Genomic DNA, 22,769 nt, shown 5'->3' with positions numbered 1-22,769 from the left:
GTGTGCATACATATTCTCTTTGTAATTAATTTAATTTATCTTCAAAAAGGACACATATGAAAGTTGCCTGCTCCAACTGAACACGTGTTGCACATGTGCAGCTGCAGCAAATAAAAAACAGTTGCCATCTGATGGATTGCGCCCAATACGTTTCTTGTGACTCGTCGTTAGGGTACTCGGTGATATTACTTTCAAGTGGAAATTTACGAATCTGACTTTTGAACACTGTGTGTATAGATATTCTCTTTGTAATTAATTTAATTTATCTTCAAAAAGGACACATGAAAGTTGCCTGCTCCAACTGAACACGTGTGGCACATGTGCAGCTGCAGAAAATAAAAAACAGTTGCTATCTGATGGATTGCGACCTAAGGATACAATCAACCAAGAAATTATTACTTCGAACTTCTAAGCTCTATTGGTAGAAGTAACTAATGAGTACAAATAAATGATAATCGAAATCGTCCAAATTGCTTCGAGATCTCGTTTTTAGTTTCTAATCATTATAGGTTTGTGTAAATCCATATGATTCTCATTATTCTATTTCTCTTTCTTTTCAACCAATCACCCTTTCATTCCATCCTTTTTTTTACTCTTCGATATCCTTGAGTTCCCATTTTTTCTCCTTCATCTAACACAATAAAAGACAAAATACAGGAAGAACCTTTACTGTTTCTTGTGACTCGCTAACCACCACTAGCGCCAGCCACAAACTCCCATTCGGAAAAGTATTGGAACTTATGTATCCGCGCGTTTTATTGATCACCTCTTATATAGCATTGGATTTAAATTTAAATTCTTAAAAATTATATCAGATTATACATGGTCTCCAATGGAACCTGATCTTTTCTACTGCCGCAAGCACAAGCACATACTACTACATAAATGATTTGTAGAGGCGGATAAAAAGATATTTTTAGAGGCGGATGCCTCACCCGCCCCAGCTTTTCGCAGCTAAAAGTAATGGTTTGCAAAGGCGGGTACGCTATCCGCACCTAAAAATACATTTACAGGGGCGGGTCACCCCCTCACCCGCCCCTACAAACCCATTTCCAGAGACGGGTGGCACCTCTGCTCATACCTAGAAATGGATTTGTAGGAGGGGTGAGGGGGTCACCCGCCCCTACCAATAGAATAAAAAAATCCGGCCCACGGGCCGCCGCCGGGGCCGCGCCACGCCGGCCACGTGCGTGTGGCTGCCCGCTGCGTCCGCTCACGCCCCTCCGCAGGCCTCGCACACCGTCGTGCCCGCTGCGCGTGTCGCGGCCCGCCCGCCGCCGCCGGCAAACATCAGACCCGCGGCCGGTACTCCTGCCCGCCCGCCGCGCTCGACAGGGCCCCCGGGGGAAGCCGCGCGCCCGCCGCCGATGGCCACCGCGCATCAACTACCATCCGCAGGTCGCGCCACGCCGGCCGCTGCGCGTCTAGCCGCCCGCATCTTGCAGCTCCCATCCAGAAGCTGCGGCGGCAGGAGGTCCCCCAGCAGCCGGCAGCGGACGCGTGGAAGTGCCAGGGTGGGGAGCAGGTGAGGCGTGTGGACGCGGTGTCCATGACAACGAGGTTGCGCTCGAAGCCGAAGGAGTAGGAGCGCTTGCGCAGGAAGTCCGCCGGGGAGCTCCGTCGCCTCGCACCGTCGTCCGAAAAGGAGCCTGCACCGAGCACCGCCGCTTCGCGCCGCCGACCACCGGTAGACCGCGGCGAGCTCTGATGCCTCGCGTTGCTGTCCACCGGGCCGTGCGCGCCGTCAGGCGGAGCAGGCGGTCGATGGGCTGGATCTCGGGGACGGGGCTGGAGATTGGATCTGGCGGCGTCTTTAGGATGGGCAGCAGTGCGATAGTGATGAGGAAAAGTAGAAGAGATAAGGCAGGATGTGAGATGGGGGAGAAGGAAAAAAAGACTGGGAGCAGGGGTGTGGGCCCAATGATCCTTCATGCAGCCAATTGCGTCGCAGATTTTGGAGGCACACGAATCATCCCCATCCAACGCACACCACCGTGTCTCACCTGCATTAGTAGGGGCTGGTGACGCCTCCACCCGCCCTTAAAAATAGATTTGTAGGAGCAGGTGAGGCCTCACCCGCCCCTATAAATAATTTTTCAATTTAATTTGAAAAATTGTTTAGTTCGTTAAAAATAGAAAAACACTTTAAAAAAATGTGAATTTTTTATCAGAACATTATTGTGACCTTTATAATTTAGGAAAAATACCAAAATCTAATTTGAGTATCCATATTAGTTCAAGATGTGGAAAACACAATGATAGCTCCCACACTAACTTTTCTCATACAAATTAAGGCTAAATTTATGTTTTTCAAACATTTAATTATTAGATACAATGAAATATATTTGTCATATTTTTTCTAGTTTTATAGGTCAGAATAGTTCGATTGTAAAAATTTCACAATTTTTTAAGATTATTTGCTATTTATTTTGCATTAGATGATTTTTTGGAATAAATTGGTAAAATATTTGTAGGGGCAGGTGACGCCATCACCCGCCCCTACAAATGCATTTCTAGTGGCGGGTGATGCCATTACCCGCCCCTAAAAATATTTTTCTATTTTATCTGAAAATTTCTTTAATTGTTTATATATAGCAAAAACAAATTAAAAAATGTGAAACTTCGGCACTATGGTAACCGTGAACTATAGAATATAAAAAAATATGCCAAGTATATTTCAATGTATATAAATGTTAAGATTGTGGAAACTTCAAAGTATGACTTGAGTTATATGTGATACTGTATAGTTATAGCCATTAGAGAAATTGTAATAATTATTTGGACCATTAGATGACCTTAAATAAAAATTTTGTCAACTGCAAAGTTTTAGATCTCGTAATTCTCTACAATTTTGGTATAAAGTTTGACTTCATCCGAAATCATATGAGAAAGTTATGAATTTTTTTGTGTGGAATCATTTCTAGGGGTGGGCCATGCCATCACCCGCCCCTAAAAATGGATTTGTAGGAATGGGTGAGGCCATTACCGTCCCCTACAAATGCCACCATTTCAGGGGCGGTTCATGGCGTCACCCGCTCCTAAAAATTTTAGGGGTGGGTGACGCCATGAACCACCCCTAAAAATGGTGCTCATTTTGAGGAGCGGGTGAGAGGATGACCCACCCCTAAAAATATTTTTCTAGAGGCGGGTCGGATGCTAAAGTAACCCCACTCTATTTGTAGTAACAGGTGCAATTTTAGTCTGCCCTCGAAAACAAATCGAGGTGTTCCTACAAATTATTTTTGTAGTAGTGAACGAAGCATTGATAACATCCATCCATCCATCGCTACGGAAAATACTTTTATAGTATAACCTGGATATAGTTAAAAAAGTGATACTTGATATATTTTTGCAACTATCTTTGTAGTAGTCCCCTTTGGTCCCGGACTCAAACGGCGATCGGGACAAATGTGCTGGATCAAAGACTTGTTCTTTAGTAGTGTGGGGTAATGACTTTACTACAGTTGGCCGTAGCTTTTATCTGTAGAGATGCACTCTTTGCATCCATTGGCTCACACATCAACTACTCTCATTTTTCCTTTAGTATACATCGCATTGAATTCTAATTCTGATTGGCTCACACATCAACTACCCTCATTTTTCCTTTAGTATACATTGAATTCTAACTAGGTGTATAGTCCGCGCATTTGCACGGCTAGTATTGAAAATTCAAAAATTTGCATGTCGTTATATCCTTACTTAAAAATTATACTATTTTTTTACTATACATTACCCTGTCCTTTATCGTAAATTATGTATTATTGTTGGTTAAAACAATTCAAATATTATCTACCTATAATAACAATTTGATTTGTTGAGGTTTAATAATATTATGCATATAATTATTCTTATTTTCATTTTATTTTGACTGATTGTTGTTAGCTTTAGTTTTTATTAATAGTATATATATTTAATTTTTCATAATGACATTGGTGGGTGATTTTTAATTAGGCACAGGGATATTTTAGGCTAATTTTTATCATAATGGCAGTAGTGGGTAATTTTTATTTTTTTATTTTTCTCCGATTAACGTGAGAATTTCTAGGCATTGAGAGTGAACGTGGAGCCTCCGTTTGTTGGCCAAATAATAACATAATAGATTCTGATTGGAGCAGGGATCGCACCCATCGATGTTAAGATATGCTTGTGTAAAGATTGGCTAGCTCCATCTGTTATAGTTTATATTCAGTTTGTTCTAATCTTTTCTAGTAAGTTATGCTAGTTTATCTTCTTGTTGTGCAAGATGTACGTGCCACGCCTGGGGTTTTTTCTAGCAATATTAACATGGAGCTGAGAGCCTGTGAAGGTATCTTGTTACACTAAATTCACATGTTATCATAGCTCAACTTTATCCATGACGAGTTCCAATTCCTCCGCATCTGCTGCTGCTCTATCACTAGGCTATTCAATCACCGAGAAGCTTTTTCAAAACAATCATCCTCTATGGAAGGCTCAGGTCCATTCAGTGCGCAAGTGGTGCACTACCTCAACTCGACGATGGAACCACCGCCGACGACCATCACCAAGGCCGACACGACAACTGAGGAAGTCGACAACCCTGACTACGACTCCTGTATTGCGAAGGACCAACAGATACTCAACTACCTACTGTCCTCATCAATAGATACCCAAGTTGCTATGTTGTTTTGAGTACTGCTTCTTTTTTGGGATGAACCGGTACCTAAGACTTATCCATAGGTTCCATCCACCTCAAAAATACTGGTATGAAGCATATGTACTAGTTCATCTTCATACCAGTACTTTTGGGGTGGAATTTTGGCGTGTTTTCTAGTAGTGATACGAACAATGAAACAGTTGATTGCACTAGTATAAGACAAACGTCTCTTTCTTTGGCATGATGGATAAAACCACTAGCATGGATGATATACATAAGTTCCAACCCATTTTTATAATGGATTTTATGCCTTTGTGGCTGTCTGGATTGCACGCTAGTGGTGCACGTGGTTAGCGGGTTACAACAAATTAAACTAAAGAAACAAGATGACAAGCATGACGGTACCATAAGAGGTCGCAATCCATCACCCTCGCAACCCACGTGCTTGTCAGCTTGTAAGGGCATGTATAATAGTTATACAACAATCGTCTATATAAATCCATGTAAGCAAAATAATCTGATGTGGTCATTATCAAATGAGGAAAGGGTATGTTATTGTTTACTATCTCGTCTACTGCTTTGACTCATGCTCCCATGCAAAATAACATCAAGTAGAGTATATATTAAATATCACATAGACAGCTAAACAGACAACGGCTGTCTAAACTGTTGTAAAGTTGTCTATTTAGTTGTCTATATATGTCAAATAAATAGAAACCGTCTGAACCATTATACATGCCGTAAGCTTGTGTCCCCGTCATCCATGCCACCCACGTGCTTGTCATGCACGCCACGGTACCGTCATGTTTATCAGCTGTCCTTGTTCAACTTATAGTAACCCGCTACCCAAGTGCACCACTAGCATGCCAGCTAGGCAGCCGCAAAGGCACAAACTTTATTTTTAAAAAGAGGTTGGAACTTATGTGTATATATCGTCCACGCCAGCGGTTTTATTGATCACCTCTCTTTAGGTTCGGATTCTTTTCATTTCATATATATGAACACTTTAAATGACCACCCATTGAGAGAGATTGGCTACCACAGTAGGAGGGTCAAGCAATGAAGGAAAATCAAAGCAACCAAATATTGCACGCGGTCCATATGCATATTATGGTATTCACTACGGTAGTGATTGGTTGGGTGTATAACCCTAGCTGCCAGCATTATGGAATGCAGCCTAGCACTGTTTGGCTGACTGCACAGCCCACGAAGCTAGGCTCTAGCTATGCAAAAGTGCCTCTCAGCCTGGCTCAGTGGAAAGGAAATGGAAGCTAGGCTCTAGCTATGCAAAAGTGCCTCTCAGCCTGGCTCAGTGGAAAGGAAATCCATCTGTGCTTCCAGGTTGTGCAGCCTGCTTTGCTGCGTCTTTTTAATTTTTATATTTTTTAAAAACATTTTTTACAGAAATATATTTTTAATTTCACAATTTACAGTTTTATACCCCTACCGCCCGGCAGGGGAGCGGCAGGGACTTATATGTAAATAAAAAAATTTATTTGCGCGGAGGCCCTTGGCGGGAGCCTGCCGCCCCCTACCGGGCGGCAGGCCCCCTGCCGCCACTCCACTGGGCGGCAGGGGGCCTGCCGCCTGGCAGGGGGGCGGCAGGCTCCCCCTCCCCGCACAATGGACCATTAGATGTGGTTTTAGATATTTTGGATACAAATAAAAAGCATTAGTAAAGTATATGAATATGAAAAGTATAAGTTAGCAATTCATACACATACGCAAATGAGAACGAAATAGGTGATGCATGAGAACGAAATAAGTATAACATGACGACATGTCCATAACAAAAATATGGAAACAACTAGAAGCACCTCCTAACCACCCCGGCCACCCCGGCCATATCGACCTCTTTTACGCTGAGCGTGGACATGGTCTGTAGAGTAGGTGTGCCGCTCTGGAGGCCCTACGTCTCTACCTGGACGTCCGGTGGCCATAGGTGTCTGGAAGGTAGGATCGGCCTGCTGGTTAGGTGTAGAAAATAACTGACTCCAATCTTCGAAGTTCGCCTCAAAGGTATCCTGTGTGGGCCCTATACAGTAGCAATTAAGATATATTAATCATCGTCTTATAAGTCATATATTTGGGTACATATTCATCATACGTACCTGGTGGTGGTGGATACGAAGAATGACCCATATCAGGAAGCTGGTGGTGCGATCCTGTAAACCGTTCAAATTATTTAAAATATTCATAGAAATAAGAAGCACATGATAAATTCGGGCTACAGATTAGGTATTTACCTTGCGTTCCTTCTGCTGTCGCCGTAGGGTAATACGAAGAAGGTCCAGCATCATATAACTGTTGTGATCCTATATGTAAATACAAAAGGAATTAGACTTCATACCACAATTAATTGAAATTAAGATATTGACTATATGTCTACCGAAAGGTCGTGGTGGTGCCTATGTTGGTTGAAATGACATCCCTGCAGCTGGTGCCATGGTACTAAACTGAGTCCCTCCGTGAGGTTGATAAGGTGGGTGTGCATCACCTGTATGGACTGAGAATTAATTGTTGGCTTCAAAGTAGGAAGTTAGTAAGTATCCTCACGTACCTGGATAATGCTACTGAGACCAATAAGGTGCTTGGGAAGACTACTGCTGTGTGGGACCACAAGGAAACGAGGTCGAGGCTTGAGACGAACCGTACGAGTCATCGTACGATATCCGGCTACCAAAGGCTTCAAGCATGGAATGGGCTCTTTGTGAAACTCGGGTCCAGGCCGACTCTTGCTCATTCCTATCCATCATAGATCCCGCTCGAATCCTCATCAAATTCGCCCTGGCATCTACGTCCATCAACCTGCACATTTCAAACTGCAAGTAAGAAAAGAAAGACATTAACACTGTAATCCAAAGTATTTGAAAAGCGATGATAACTTTGACTCACCGCCCCAGCTAATGCCTCATCCCTATATCGTGCATAGCCATCCTGTGCTGTCGCAACATGCGGCTGTGGTTGCATGTCAGCATATATCAAGCGGCAACGAGTCTGAGGCTGGTACCAGCTTAGGTACGCCCTGTACGAAGCCTCCGTGTGTGCAGGGGTCGCAAGCGCCACGTTCTCCTCTGCCTGGTCCCAGCCATCGACCCAAGGCTGCACCCTTGTCACCCACATGTTGGAGAAGGGTTGCCCAGTCCTCGATAAACTAAATATTGAAAATAATTTAGTCAAATATGATTAGTTAACTATACAATGCATAGTCACTGAAATAGTATATGAATTGTTACCTGTGGTCATGGCGTTCGACCCGATCCAATGCTGATGGCACAGGATACAATTGCCTTTGACCGAACTGTCTCCTGACTCTGTCCGGGTAGTGAGCCTCAATGTAAACGTCGTACACCAACGATGTAGTTGTCATCCAAAAGGCCTGGTCCTGAAAGCAAACCGAAGATATCTCGATCGGTGCATGAGTGTTTATAGCCATCTCGGAGTAGGGCTCCCACACGATGTCTTCAGGTGTCAACCGATCAAACTCAGCCACAAATTCAGGATAGGCCCGACGAGACTGTACGTGGGCCCACCACTTCTGCACAAAATTAATAATAATATGTACAAATAAAAAATACAAAGAGGGTGAAACAAAGCAACAGAATTTCCAACAGAATAGTACGAGTAGCAGTCATTTCCGTACCTGACGAGCGTACCAGAGAGTCCCCATGGTGGGCCTATCGTCCTCGGTGTCACTGTACATATCCAGCTCATACGGTGAGTGGTCGACAAGCGGGCGACCAATTGCTATTCTCTCGTACGACCAAAGCTGTAGCAGAATCGGACATCCTGTAAGAATTGCATTGTGCTTATTTTGCACCGATGCCTTGCAGAGGCCACGGTACGTGGCTGCAAGTACCGCTGCACCCCAACTATATTGAGGCATTTCCTCCACAGCTGCCTCTGCGATCTCCTGTGCGTAAGGCACAAGCACCCTATCCACATAGGCTCCGTGTGAGTTGTTGAACATTATGTATCCAAACAACCACAACAGGTATGCCTCAAGGGATCGAGTGACGCTATCCTCATCAGCATCATGTGCCAAATTGTCGGGCTGCATAGAAAAGATGAACATTTATGAGTACGAGATCAATTATAAAATAAAACCATAACTGCACTAGTCAAAAGCATAACTCTAACATTAATCGTAACAAAACAAGGTTTGTACCTGGAACTGCAGGATCCATGCCTTGGCAGGCCCTGTTGCTTTTGGGTGCTCTTCTACATCAATCGCGATGTCAATATTTGCAAAACACTCTTCTTGATCGTCCAACCACGTAGGCGGGACGACACGAGGCCCTACGGCATCCCCACTGATAGGAAGACCCAGCAGCATCGCAACGTCCTGTAGGGTCGGTGTCATCTCCCCACAAGGGAGGTGGAAGGTGTTTGTCTCAGGCCTCCATCTATCAACCAGAGCCGTCAGTAGGGACATGTCCAGCTTTACTGAACCACTCTCAGCAAGACGACCTATAGTAAGAAGACCAGCCTCACTCAACCTGAAAAATAGAACGATAAAAGGTAAGTACATTATGTACGAAACGTATACGAAACAAACGTATTCTTAGAAACATAATCCGACGACATATCACCTGGGCACCCATCGTGGGTCAACAGGAATAAACTCTGCTGGTGGACGTGGACGCAGCACGTTAAGTTTCACGCGCTGAACCACTGTAAGGAAGGACCGGTGCGACGAGTCTATGACTCCGTCAAGTAGAGCTGGCGTATCTTCGGCCATACCTAACAAAAAAATATAAGTTTTCTGCATTTTCTACAATTTTTCTGCATTTTCTACAATTTATCTTAAATTTTCATAAACTTTTATAACATTTTCGTGCATTTCCTACAATTTTTACAATATATTTTTCTAACAATTTCTAAATTTTTCTGCATTTTCTACAATTTATCTGAATGTTTCATATACTTTTCTAACATTTTCTACAATTTCTGACTATTTCTCGAAATTTTTTCTCGTATTAAACAACTAATCAATACCACAAAATTTGTTGGTAAACCTAATTGGTTTTTCTAAAAACTAATCTTAATTCTACCTAAATTATATTAAAAACATTATATAAATCGCTAAAATATCATTACTGCTGCATACACTAATTATAGAATTAAACATACAAAAAATTTAGATCGAAAAAATTGAGAAATATTTATTACCTGCGGTTAGGATCCAAAATCCGGCAGGGCTTCGCCGTTACAACTCCCTCCCTCACCCCTCCTCTCTCCCTCCCGCTCTCTAGATGTCGTGGGAAGCAAATGAGGGGGGAGGGGGGAGAGAAGCCTTTTATACAGTATGGGGGAGCCTGCCGCCCCCCTGCCGGGCGGCAGGCCCCCTGCCGCCCAGTGGAGTGGCGGCAGGGGGCCTGCCGCCCGGCAGGGGGGCGGCTGGCTCCCGCCAAGGGCCTCCACGCAAATAATTTTTTATAAATTTACATATAAGTTCCTGCCGCCCCCTGCCGGGCGGTAGGGGTATAAAACTGTAAATTGTGAAATTAAAAATATATTTCTGTAAAAAAATGTTTTTGAAAAATATAAAAATAAAAAAGACGCTGCTTTGCTCCCGTCGTGACCCCCTTCATGGGCCGATTTACCTTCCTCTTCGCATTTGTCCTTGGGCTCACCGAGCTCCGATCCTCTTGGATTGCTAGGCCGTCCTCGCTGCGCTGCCTCTGCCCGCATCATTCTCCACTTCGCTGCAGGGCTGCAGATGTAATCTAAACTGCCGGGTCCGGGTCCTGCTGCCCCATCAAGGTTTTAAATAGACTGGTATAGCTGCTAGAAAGGACAGCCGATATGATATTGAGCTACTAATACTGACTATAGTCCGATAAACACTGTAATATACCTTACTCCTAAATACCTTAGCCGGTGATATAAAATCTTAATCCAAGCAGCGGGAGAAAAACTTCAGTCTCCTCTTTGTTGGCCTGTGCGCCAAGAGCAAAGCAGGCTGCAGAGGCCCACTCATAGAGCGGAGGCAAAGTGGAGGGTTACAGAGTGTGTTCAATATTTGTTGAATATCTGTATAGTTTGGTTACGATTGGAATTGAATTGTAATTTGATAGGCTAAGGATAAAGTTTGGATCGTACTTTGTATCTCTATGGCCCATAAATATGAGGACACTACTGTGTAACTGTGAGACGAGTGAAACGACTTGGGTAGCAAGTGTGCGCTGCAGCATTACCGCGGTGGTCCCGGGATGCCGGTGTAGCTATTGTTTATGGGGAGGAGCGCCTATGCTCCGATGATGTAGTAGGCACATCGCCAAACCTCGTTAAAAACATGGTGCACTTGGTGTCATTGTCGTATGTGTGATCTTGTGATTTGGTTTTGCATTCTAGGGTGATCGGTTCTGTGCTATTATTCTAACAAGTGGTACCAGAGCCAGATTCAGGGCAGATGGGCATGTTCCACATAGTGCAAGGTCGCACAAGCTGTCCGGGAGGTATAGGGCGCAAGGTGGAGCATGACGGCAATCGACGACTTGATTGGTGGTGTTGAACATTTCGGTCGGGTGGCTCGAACCGTCAAATGAGCTGCAATCAATAGGGATGCATCCAGATGTTGAGATCGAGTGGCTGGTGGCTACTATTCGATAGGGGCCGATTAGACATGATGACCAGGTTCGATAGTACGGCCTGAAGACATCGTGAATAAATACGAAGGCTTTGACTTGTGATCAGACTGACGGTCGGTTGGTTGTGATCGATGTGGTCGTTCTAGATTAAAGGTGGAGCAACAGCGATGGTGGCGGAAGTCATGGTAGACTCAATGTTGATGGAGGCAGTCTATTGTGTGTGGCGCCGGAGCAGGAATGGATGATTGTGTGATGCTCAGCCAGCGCTGCACTCACGTGGGGCTCAATCGCCGCAGTCAGGACGGCATGCGCTAATGCAGCAAGAAGGACAAGCAGATCATGGTAAAGAAATGATGGATCAGGAAGCGTGTGCAAACAGGACTCCGAGAAGGTATACCGTGATCAGGAAAACAGATTGCATGCATGTGGATTATAATCATGCAAGTACGTGCATGTTGGATTCTTTTACAGATTCATATGCACGTAGGGGGATTTGCCTACTCGGAACTCGTGTGGAGATTGCCAACCTAGTGGATCCACGATGCAACGTGCACGTCATGGTCAACGCTAGGGCCCATCTATCAGCCTACCAGAGGTAGATGAGGTCGGGGGAGGCTCACCGGGAGTCAGCTGAACCTGGATTGGAAGAAGTCTAGGTGCACTTCGCAGAAGTGTGCCTCCTACGCCTCCTGATTAACTTCCACACATGCATTTGACAGAAACCAACCTCCTCGAGTATAAATAGGGCTCTCCCCTCACCACCTTAATACACACACTTCACACCAACACATACCTCAAGGCTCTCCCTCTCTTGCTCTCTTAGGCTAGTGGAGCTAGGCTAGTACTCTTTCTTTGGTGAATCAAGTCATTCTTGGGGTCGTCGAGCAATCTGCGGTCTCTAATATGGCTTTGTATTCAACTTGTCAACTTTCTATCCATGTGCTATCCCTTAGAACATTCTATGCCTATGAGTAGTCTCGCTGCCCTGGGTCTGACAAGCCCCCGAGCTCTTCATAGCTGAGTCCTGTAGGCGTCGAGTATATGATGAGGCATCTTTGTGTACTTCTAGTAGTCAGAATATGCTTCTGCTCGCTTCTGGGTCTTCCTTTAAGTACATCGAGTAGTCTTCTAGGTACTTCCGGTTGCTCCGAGGCTGTGAGGTGCTCAAACCCTAAAATCTTGATCATATATGGTGCGCGAAGTACTCGCGCTCCAAATGGAGTAGCCCCCGAGCCTTAGGTTGAATCGTAGAATATTAGGTTGAGGGTCACTCAGTCTTTCTTCTTCTTTTATTTTTCAAAAAATTTGAAAAATAAATCTCTGAATATCCCGCAGCCCCCGAGCCTTAAATCTAAATCCCATATCTTGTGGGTAGCCCCGGAGCCAAGATTTGGAATTAAAGATCTAATTCATGGCATCTGATTTTATTCAAAAAATGTCAGCAAGTATAATCAGATCCGATCCGATATCCAAAAGATTTCTTTTTCAGGTAATGTCCCAGAAAAATAATACGATTAGATATACCACACTGATTACACTCATGATGTCCTAGAAAATAAAACCCGGGATGTTTATCTCTTTGTTGTGCATTCACTGTATGGGAATCCGCCCTATTACACTCGTGACTGCTGTGTCTGTAGTGTCACGGGTTGCATCCCAGTGAAGCCCACGCGGCTATAAAAGGCGAGCAAGAGCTCTTATCAGGAGAACATATCCACCGAAGACATGCTTCTCAGTTTGTATTCTTGTTTAGAAAACTCTCACCCTCCTGATATTTGTAGAATTTCCTCCAGCAAAAGATGCTAGAAGAGTACTTGCGAGTGACAAGAGAAGTCTCTGCTGCCCAACCCTGCAACCCCACTACTCTCATCGGGTCCATTCTGGACATCATCCCCCACAACTACCCTGGAGGGAGGTTCTCTGTGGACGGGTTGCATCTAGTTGTGTCATACTCTTGGGATTTCCAAGATGGAAGTACCCAAGAACTGACATCTCTGGTGAGGAGACTTAATCTTGTCACAACGTATTCAGGGAGAAGGAGAATTTCCTTTTCAAGATGCAAGAAGAGGACTTGCGAGGTGCTTACTGTAATCTGCCTCCTTGCTCTTGAAACTTTTCTCCCAGCATACGAGTATCATTATTCCCTTAGTGGGAATAACAAGTTTGGAGCTTTGTAACGGCCTTAGGCCGATGTAGCTGCAGCTGTCCTCGTCTAGGAGATCCAGGAGGTGTGCGTGCAGGTCTAAATTGTTGTAAAGCTTATAATAAGTACTAGAATTGAAATATCAAGTAGTTTATTGCTTCTGTGTATTTTTCTTTTATCTGGAATGTAATCTCAGAAAAGGAAAATTCATGTCGAGTAGTTATTATGGGATTTGAGTGTTTTCTTCTTTCCGGAATGTAATATTAGAAAAAGAAATGTCTCAGAAAAAATCCCATTTTTACCGCAAATGGTAACTGACTCTCAGACTTCTTGATATTTACCATTTTGCTACTGCCACTTATTTTTAAGAGAGCGGTAAATTAGGTTTGACCCCACCAGCCGCCATTTTTCTCTTTTCACCAGATTAGATCTATTCTTGCTTTCTCTTCTACTTCCACATCTTCTCTTTCCCTTGTGCTTTCTTTGTTCCCAATTCTTGGGAGGGGTAGCCATTGTATGCACGTGAAGCGTCCAGTGACATTCCGCATGGCTCCTAAGAAGTCGACGAAGGGGAAGGAGGTGGAGGCTGGACCTACCCACGACGAGGGATGGCTGCCAAGTAAGTATTCAAAATCTGACATGAAATCCCTTGTTGGGGAGGGTCTTTTGCCTTCTAGATCTGTGATCTAGTGGCGTCCTACCTTGGGCCACGACCATCTGTATGAGAATACGGGCGAGATTGTCGCTTTTGCTCCTAATTTTGAACGAGGATTGGGGCTTTCTTGTTCTAATTTCTTTTCTAGGCTCCTGTATTGTTACGGGATCCAGCTTCGTCATCTTACCCCCAATTCGTTTGTTCATCTTTCTATCTTCCTACACTTGTGCGAAGCTTTTCTAGGAATCGAGCCCCATTTTTAGCGTTTTCGCCATCTCTTCCATCTCAAGCCCCAGCCAAACTCTACCAAGATAGATGTAGTTGGTGGTGTGGGCATTCAGCTTAGGCAGGGGATAGATAAGGTTTACATCCCCCACAAACTGTCGAGTAAAGTAATCGATTGCAAGCCAAAGTGGTTTTACATCAAAAACCATGGCAAGACTCTTCCGGTGATTACTCAAGGGCCACCGATTATTAGGCCTGAGTGGAAAGAAGCCCTTGGGTACCAGCCAAATTCCAGATTTGCTCAAGTTAATTGCAAATCTGAAGCAAAATCAGATAACAGAAGAGGTTGTAGCCTTTGATTGGATAAAGTGTAGAATTCAGCCTCTCCAAGCTCGTGTAACCTTTGGCTTTGAGTATCAAGGAGCAAGTGATCCGTCGCGGTACTCGGACAAAGAGATCACCAACGGAGAAGCTCTACGTCGAGTGCAGCGACTATTTGAGAAGGTGGAACATGTACCTCTCCTACTCGATACATTTTCAGCATCGAATCCTCCGAAAGAGGTATGTGAAAAGTAGTCTATTTGCTATTCGAGTACTTTGTCTCGTTGTAGATGTAACATATATGACAACTTCCCTTTTCTGTTTTTAGGAAGATGTGAATGTATATAGGAGCAGCCCTCCTTTGCCAGGCATATATGGCCCCTTTTTCTTTCTTCCTAGCACTCATGCACCCCCTTTGCCGGATTCTGAAGACTCTTCAGGAATCGAAGGCTTTAGTTCTGATGATGAATCTGATAATGCAGCAGCTGGAGAGGTGGAGAACAGGGGACAGAGCCCCAGCCCGAGTGATACCGCAGTAGCTGATCACCCGAAAGGCACTCGATCAGCTATACGAAAGCGTCGGGCCTCGTCTCAACCTGGCAATAATACATAAGCTTAGCTTATTTTGCAATCGAGTACTTTTCTGTGTTTCGTCAAGTTGCTTTTCTCAAGCTGTGTTTGCTCTTTTTTAAGTCCGACGGACATGGTGCCACAGACTTCATCATTTAGGGTGGGATCGACACTCCCTTACACCCGAGTGGACCCGTTAATGGGGACAAAAAACTATCCCATCGCAGAAGACTGCGCTGGCGGGTAGTTCCAAGGGAAGTGGCATCACCCACGGAGAGAAGGGCGCTGGAGGTGGCAAGGCATTAATTGTCAGGGCTCTCCCAAAGTTGTCAGCACCGAGGAAGCTCTCCATGAAGAGAGCACCCGCGTAAGTATTTTGATACATGTTTTTTGGGCTTTTGTTACTATGTCGAGTACTTTAACCCTGACATTTTTGTAGTGACGTGATCCTGGGATCTGGGGGGGTCTAGTTGGAGTACTTCTACAGCCCCCAAGCATACAAGCGATGATCTTGCGGGTGTCTCTGAGGCACACACTCGATCTGCTAAGGACTTGGCGGATGCCATGCTGCTGGATTCACCATTACCTGATACAGAGCAGGAGGAGCGGAGGCAACAGGAGGAGATCCTTACAGGTGAGTCCATTATGCCCTTTCGTCCAAGTTCGAATTTTTTCTGTTTGTTCGGCTTTTTACTCGAAATTTTTTTCCATAGGTCCTCAAAATCAAGAGGATCCTGTGGGGAAAATTGGAGGCGCCGCGTGTGGAGACGTCACTTGTGGTGGGGGCAAATACCTCTATTACTCCTTCAGGAGATGCACAAGAGGATTAAGCTTGCACGAGAGAACATGAGCCTTGTGCAGAAGCTTCTGGCGGTAAGTAATCGTGTGATCGAGTACGTATTTTTTGTAAATCGAGTAGTTAGATACTGATCATTTTCTTTTGTGTATGTAGGAGCTGGTGGAGCAGGGGGGGAAGCGGGCCCCAAGACACTTCAGAACTACTCGCTATGAAGGAACAAGTGTCTAAGTTCACAGCCGAAAAGGCTGCTCTTGTGGAGAAGAACAAGAAAATCTCCAAAGAGAAAAGAGGTTAGTGCTTGCCTTTATAAAGCAGTCGACTAGTTTAATGCATCCGGTAGTTATAAGAATTTTATTTAACCAAATACGCAGCAGTCCAGAAATCGTTAAAGATTCAGGAGAACACGGTGCTTGATCTAAAGATTGTTATGTATCATAACGCAGATTAAATTGGAAAGCTTCAGAAGATCAAGGATGATTTCGACAAGGAGATGCTTGAAGCGTTGCAACAAGTGAAGTACTTGTCGGACTCCAACACTGTGCTGCAACAAGAACTCGACAAATTGAAGGTTGCAACCCAGGCTGTGGTCGACATGGTGGAGATACCCGAGGACAATGCAGAGGCTCCGCTCTCCTTGGCAGAGAAGCTTCGAAGAGTTCCACAAGGCGTATTGCAGTATGTCTCGGCGACCACCCGACAGTACGTTTCCCACGTGCTCGAGTTGGTGAAATCCTACTGGCCACACAGGCCCAGGATCTGCTAGGCAAGGTCATGTAATCCGACTACGATGAAGGGCAGTTCGAGTAGTACCTTCTTGAGGTCTCGCCGATAGCTGATGGGATAGTGGGCAGCCTGGAGAATGCCTGATCTTCTGAGCTTTAATTTATTTGAAAAATGGGCCTCTGGAGCCACAAATACTTTTGTGTCTTGTACAAATATTTAAATTTGCCTTGCACTGAGCATTTGTTAATATTAGAGGGACTGGCAAGTCATTGGTGACTGAGTAGTCCTTGTATGTCTTTGGGCGAGTACTTTAAGTTTGGCAGCAGCATGCCTACTCGACTTAATGACAGAAATATGATATCTGTCCTATAGTGTACTCTGACTCATTCCTTAGATAACGATGGGCCAAAGTTTTTAGCTTTACTCGAAAGTCCATTGAGTGGATTTTTCTTCATGAAAACTGGAAAAGCTTCATAGTGCTGACCGGTTAGGATTGAATTTCGTGAGATTAACCAAGTGTGAAATGCACTAGAAGAATAGTCAGGCCGTAGCCTGAAGGGGATTTCCTTTTAAGGAAATATATTGTATAGCTTCCCAGTTGGGTTTACACCTCCTAAGGTTAGCCAAGTGGGAAAAACTATAAGAGATCTTGGTAAGTTCTATGACTTGAAATCTACTCGAGGTTCGAGTAGAGCGTCCTATTCAAGGACTGGAGTAATTTCCAAAGTTGACCGTTTAGGATTAACCTCGTCAGGTTACCCAAGTGGGGAATAACTTTGAAAATATCCGAAAACCTACTCGATCTAGCGAGTAGGGTGTCCTACTTGAGGACTGGAGTAACCTCTAAAGTTCACCATTTAGGATTAACCTCGTCAGGTTACCCAAGTGGGACAACCAAACAGTAGCTTCGCAATGCAGGCTACCTTAAACCACTCAAACCAAACATGAGCAACCTGCATTGGGTTAGCCTGGTTATATCTGGCCTGGGTTATTCCTAGCCTGGCTAGTATCTAATCCAACCAACCAATCACCCCCTAAGCAACTTGGTTAGCTCGGAATGTAGACAACTTTTATACTCAGCCTCTTGTGGAGATAACAACATGTCTTCTGCTTTCCTATCGAGAAAGTCTAGTTGCTCTAGCAAAAAAGATTTTTTCTTTTATTTTCTCCTACTAATTTCTTTGCCCAACCTCTCAACCATCTCCGAACAGCCCTAATCTTATTCTGCCACCGTTGCATGGGAGAGTTTCCACTTGAGGCTCACTGCCACACCTTAGCTACCAAATCATGGAAACCATCTCTAGTCAACCATCCCAATTCAAATTTGAATTGGTGATTGTTGCCCCTGTGAGCTGCGTCTCCAGTATTAAGCAAAAGTGGTGTATGGTCTGAGAGCTCTCGAGTGAGAGCTTCCACAGTCGAAACTTGGAATTTCTGCTCCCAGTCTGTACTAACTAATACTCTGTCCAGTTTCTCAAAAGTTGGTATTTCTTCTGAACTTGCCCATGTGAATCTTCTCCCGGAGAGTGCCTGCTCTCTTAGGTTCAAGGACTCAATGCAAGCGTTAAACAGCAAAGGCCACCTACTATCGAAACGGTCATTACTCTTTTCATCCGGACTTCTGATTAAATTAAAATCACCCCCCACTAAAAGTGGTAGTGTTTGCTGCTACAAGTATTAACAAATTCTGCAAGAAAGCTATCTTTGTGTTCAGGTTGAGCCGCACCATATACAACCATTAAAACCCAACGAAAGCCATTGCATTTGTTTTTAACAGTGAAAAAAAATGAAAAAATCACCCACCTGGGTGTTCTCTACTACAAAAGCAGATAAGTTAATTCCCAGCAGAATACCTCCTGATCTGCCTCTAGGTGGGACCCAATGCCAGAAAAACTCTCTACCCCCACAAAAGTCATCTAACATGTCCTGAGTAAAATCTCTTTTGTGGGTTTCAAGTAAGGCAATGAAATCAAGGTCCTTTTCTACAGCTGTCACGAAGAAAATTAATTTTAGCCAAGTCCCGAAGACCTATGCTATTCCAAAAAATACCCTTCATCTTTACGAGTTGGCTGCAATTTTTTAATCTTCGTCTTTCGATCCACTACCTTTTTCCTTGCTACTGAAAATTTCTTACTAGGTCTAGAAGAAAGATCACCGAGCAGATTATTATCATCCATTAGCTCCTCCGTTAAGTCACCACATAGGTGACCAAGAGCCAAATGGTCAATTTCACAATCTGACTCATATAAGTCTAAATGGCTATCCTGACAAGTTTGAACAATAGAAGGAAGCTTAAATCTATCTTTCTCAACTTTCTTCATAAGCATAATAGAAGATTGAACAATATTAGCATCCTTACCAATTGAGATGCCTATGTTCTTTACTTTATCTGAAATGTGCTCATCTGAAAAAGAAAGAAAAGAATTATTATAAAGCTTACCTTCATCCACTTCCAAATTCTTCTTAGCGACCAGCTTGGCTGCCCTCGCAGTGGAATCCTCATCAGCAGTTCCTTCCCAGCGCTTGCTCCTCCTAAGTGGTGGGCTCTGGACAGCCCCTGCTAGCACAGTCTTAAGAGGAGTAACCTCTCCTAGATCACTCGTTGCCAGCCCATTGACACCACCACTAGCCACGCCACCATTTGCCTCCTTAAGCCCCATGATAGCCCTCTCCAAGAAAGGTCCCAGGGCCAGCGAAGGTGACTTTGACGGACTGTCCGCACTAGCTATCATCTCCTTCTCCACCTCCAAACCACCCACAGCATGTGATGCCTGCACCGTTTCTTTCCTTTGCACCATCGCAGCCAACTCCTCCGTAGGGAAGGCATTTGAGCCTGCATCCACATGCTGCACCATTCTGTTACCTGCCAACACTACCCCAACATCATCTAGAAGATCATCCTCGTCGAAATCTTCCACAAAACAGTCAACATCATGTGGCTGACCTGCTACTGAATTTTCCGGTTGCTTACTTCCTTTTGATGCTGAGGGATCCGATTGTTTAGCTTTTTTGTTGGCATCTTCCATCTCCGTATCACCATCACGATTGCCACTACCATCTCCATCTGTGCCTTCTTTGGTGCCAGACTCCGCCATTTCCCCCGAAGGCACAAAAGGCTTGATTTCAAACTGCAGCTCAAAAAACCGTGTCCCAATGACACAATCCATTTTAGTTGGCACAATGGTTGGATTTAGGACAGCAACCTTGAATCTACCAAACTTGTTTTTCCTTGTCGTTATCATATCAAACTTCTGTGTAGCACCAAACATTGTTCCCACTGCCCAAAGCACCTCATATGTTCTGAGCACTTTTGTCAAGTTGAGCACCCTCATCCAAACCATAGGAAGCTCATGGCCAAAATACTCCTCCTCCGCATAGCATTCAAAATTCAGCCGCATGCCATTTTTGAGGTTGGCTGATCCAAAATTGATGGCATGCGTGAACTCAACCTTCGACGGAAAAGGAGCCACCCACACATCTTGCGCTTGCGCCTATAAGTCCCAATCAAAATTAGCAGAGAACAGTCTCTTCAAATGCCCTCTAAGGTCCTCCTCAGTCAGAGATCCACCTTCCACCTTGATTACAGCAGTGATGCTATCCATTTTAGATGGCGTTATGGGACCATGAGGAATATGATAAAACTCGAGATCATCCACAGCATAACCTACAGCAAGTGCCACCGGCTTTGGCTTTTTCTTCAAGGGGCATTTAGCTGCCACATGCTCCTCACTCTCACAAATATTGCAAAAAAGGGTTATAGTGCACTCTGCTGAGACCCTTTGAACAGCACTTAAAGCACCAGGCTTCTTGCTTACCTTTCCCTGCCTTCTTCCTCTTCTCCCCCACCAGTGTGTTATCTTTACTTCCTTCTGCCGAAGTTTCACCTTGAACTGCCTTAGCCGCATTAACTTGAACACTTGGAATTCGATCCGCAGGTTCAATAGGAGTGCTTCATAACATTAGCATTCCCACCGGGCTGCACAAAGTTTGTTCCCGGCTGTTCATTGGTTCCCATTGTGCCCCTACCAGAGCCATGCTGCGCACCATGAGCACTAAGAGGAAACTCACGACTGTAACCACGACCAGCGAAGTGTCTACCTCGTCCTCTGTCACGGCCGCGTCCTCGCTGCCTCGGCCAACCCCTTCCAGCTCCATACCCCTGATTAAAACCACGAGAAGGATCTTGTCCCGGACCCGAAGTAGCATTTGAATGGAATGGTTGTGGCTGCATTGGGAACCCACTAGAACTCTGCTGCTGCATTGGTTGTCCAAAACTTTGTTGCCCACCGAAACCATGCTGCTTAGCTCCGAAGCCGGGCGCATTCCAGTGAGCTTCGCCAAGGAAAGGAGCCCCGGCTTGTCCTTGCGGTCCCTTGCCCCAACCCTGGCCAAGTTGCGATGGTCCCTGAAAATCTTGAGTGTTTCCCTGATAGCCATGGCCACCGCCGCCTCCCTGAAAACCTGATGGTCCACCAACACCCTGGAAGTTGCCGCTGCTATGAAAACCAGTGTGCTGCTGCTTGCCGAAGCCGCCGCGGTGCTGACCTGGGCCGTGGACGTCCTTGCCGACCATCTCCTCACGGTTGCGCATGACGATCTCAGCGAACGACGGGCGGCCGCGCGCTAGGGTTTGGGAGCCGCCGCTGTTGCGGAAAAGAAGCAGCAGGCTTCCTCTGCGTGAAAGGAACTTGCCCACCGCAGAACAGAGACCGACCCGGACCTAGGTTGGGCCATCTTTCAGCCACACTCCAGATGTGGAGTCTGGGATACGGCCCACCAGGGAAGCCATGTCACGATCCAAATTGAGGCGCTGTCGACCGTCGTCCCGCGAGAAAACCGGATCACCACGATTCGTAAATTGAACGTCGTCTCTGACCTCTGGCCGCCGGTGACCGTCGCCGGAGGAGCCCCCTGTGACCACTTTCACCGGGCAATCACCAAGAGTCAAAGGCGGCGAAACCCTTTTCGGTGGTAGAGGACCACGCCACACCCCAGTGGCAGCGCGTCCGGTTGTCATAGTCTTAACTAATTTCCTCGCAAGGGCAGTCGGACGGTCCATGGATTCCGGCGTGGAGAAAGCCAAGACCTTGCCCCAGGCAATCGGATTGTCCACCACGCTGGAAGTTGCCACCATGTCTTCTTAGGATAACAAAGGTTCCGTTTCAAGTTTTGCTATAGAATTTTTAGGCACATAAATAATCTTAAAATATCATATATTTTATAAAAGATGGTCATTTTGGGATGATGGAATAAAATAACACAAAGACAAAGTATTCGTTCTGCCAATCATTGGCTGTGTTTGTATAGTTAAAGTAGTCGATTTTGAGAAATCCAAAAGTTAAATATCTCCTAGAAAGTTTTCTCGATACTGTATTCTTATTTTCCAAAATAGAGGTTTAAAATGGCCAGAATGTGAAATAAACAAACGGAGCTATTGTACACTGCTAGAAAATCTCTCATTAGTACCGGTCGGGAACCCCCGGTTTCTACCGGTTTCCCGACCGGTACCGCTCCTCCGGTACTAAGTGCATGCGCACTTAGTACCGGTCAACTGGCCCGGTACTAAACTGCTGGCCATGCCAGCAGCTAGGCCGAGCAATTTAGTACCGGTTGGTAAACGATTTTTTTTCTTTTTGATGCTTTATATTTGTTCTCTTTACCTTTCAATTTCAATTAATTAGTATTAGTAGTCGTACTCGTAGCGGTTTGTGTATTCGTACTCGTACTCGTATCTAGAATTCGTATTTGTATATGGAGCAAAGCAAATAAAAAAATTATATACATACATGAATAAAAGAAATGTTAGAAATTATATACATACATGGATAAAAGACAATAATATTTACAAGTATGAATTCTCATAAGTTTTTTCCGACAAATTCTTCAATAATTCTAATCATCTGCATCGTCATCGGCACCGGCATCCTTCTTGCGGCGTTTGTTGAGTTTATCAGCTCGAGCCACACTTATCATTGGATCGGAATAAAATTCACCTTTTGGATTTATCACCTCATCCAACAGGAATCCACAGAGTGCTTCTTGAATTGCCCTGATTCTTTCCAGTTCGATGAGGTTCTCTTTCAGTCTCCAAATCTGTCAACAACAAATAAACACCAATAGTTTAA

General features: G+C 44.8%; 1 long non-coding RNA gene across 1 annotated transcript; it reads right to left on the bottom strand.

Moving 5' to 3' along the window:
* Positions 1 to 6,870: 6,870 nt before the first annotated feature.
* LOC120684449 lies at positions 6,871 to 7,217 on the bottom strand. Its single transcript, XR_005679302.1, has 3 exons — positions 7,176 to 7,217; positions 7,005 to 7,112; positions 6,871 to 6,930 (listed from the first exon to the last, which is right to left on the bottom strand). It is a non-coding gene; the product is annotated as an uncharacterized LOC120684449 (long non-coding RNA).
* Positions 7,218 to 22,769: the final 15,552 nt, after the last annotated feature.

Source organism: Panicum virgatum, chromosome 8N, assembly GCF_016808335.1.
Source record: "Panicum virgatum strain AP13 chromosome 8N, P.virgatum_v5, whole genome shotgun sequence".
Lineage (NCBI taxonomy): Eukaryota > Viridiplantae > Streptophyta > Magnoliopsida > Poales > Poaceae > Panicum > Panicum virgatum.
Note: the sequence above shows the minus strand (reverse complement) of the source record. Positions and strands in the feature narration are given on the sequence as shown.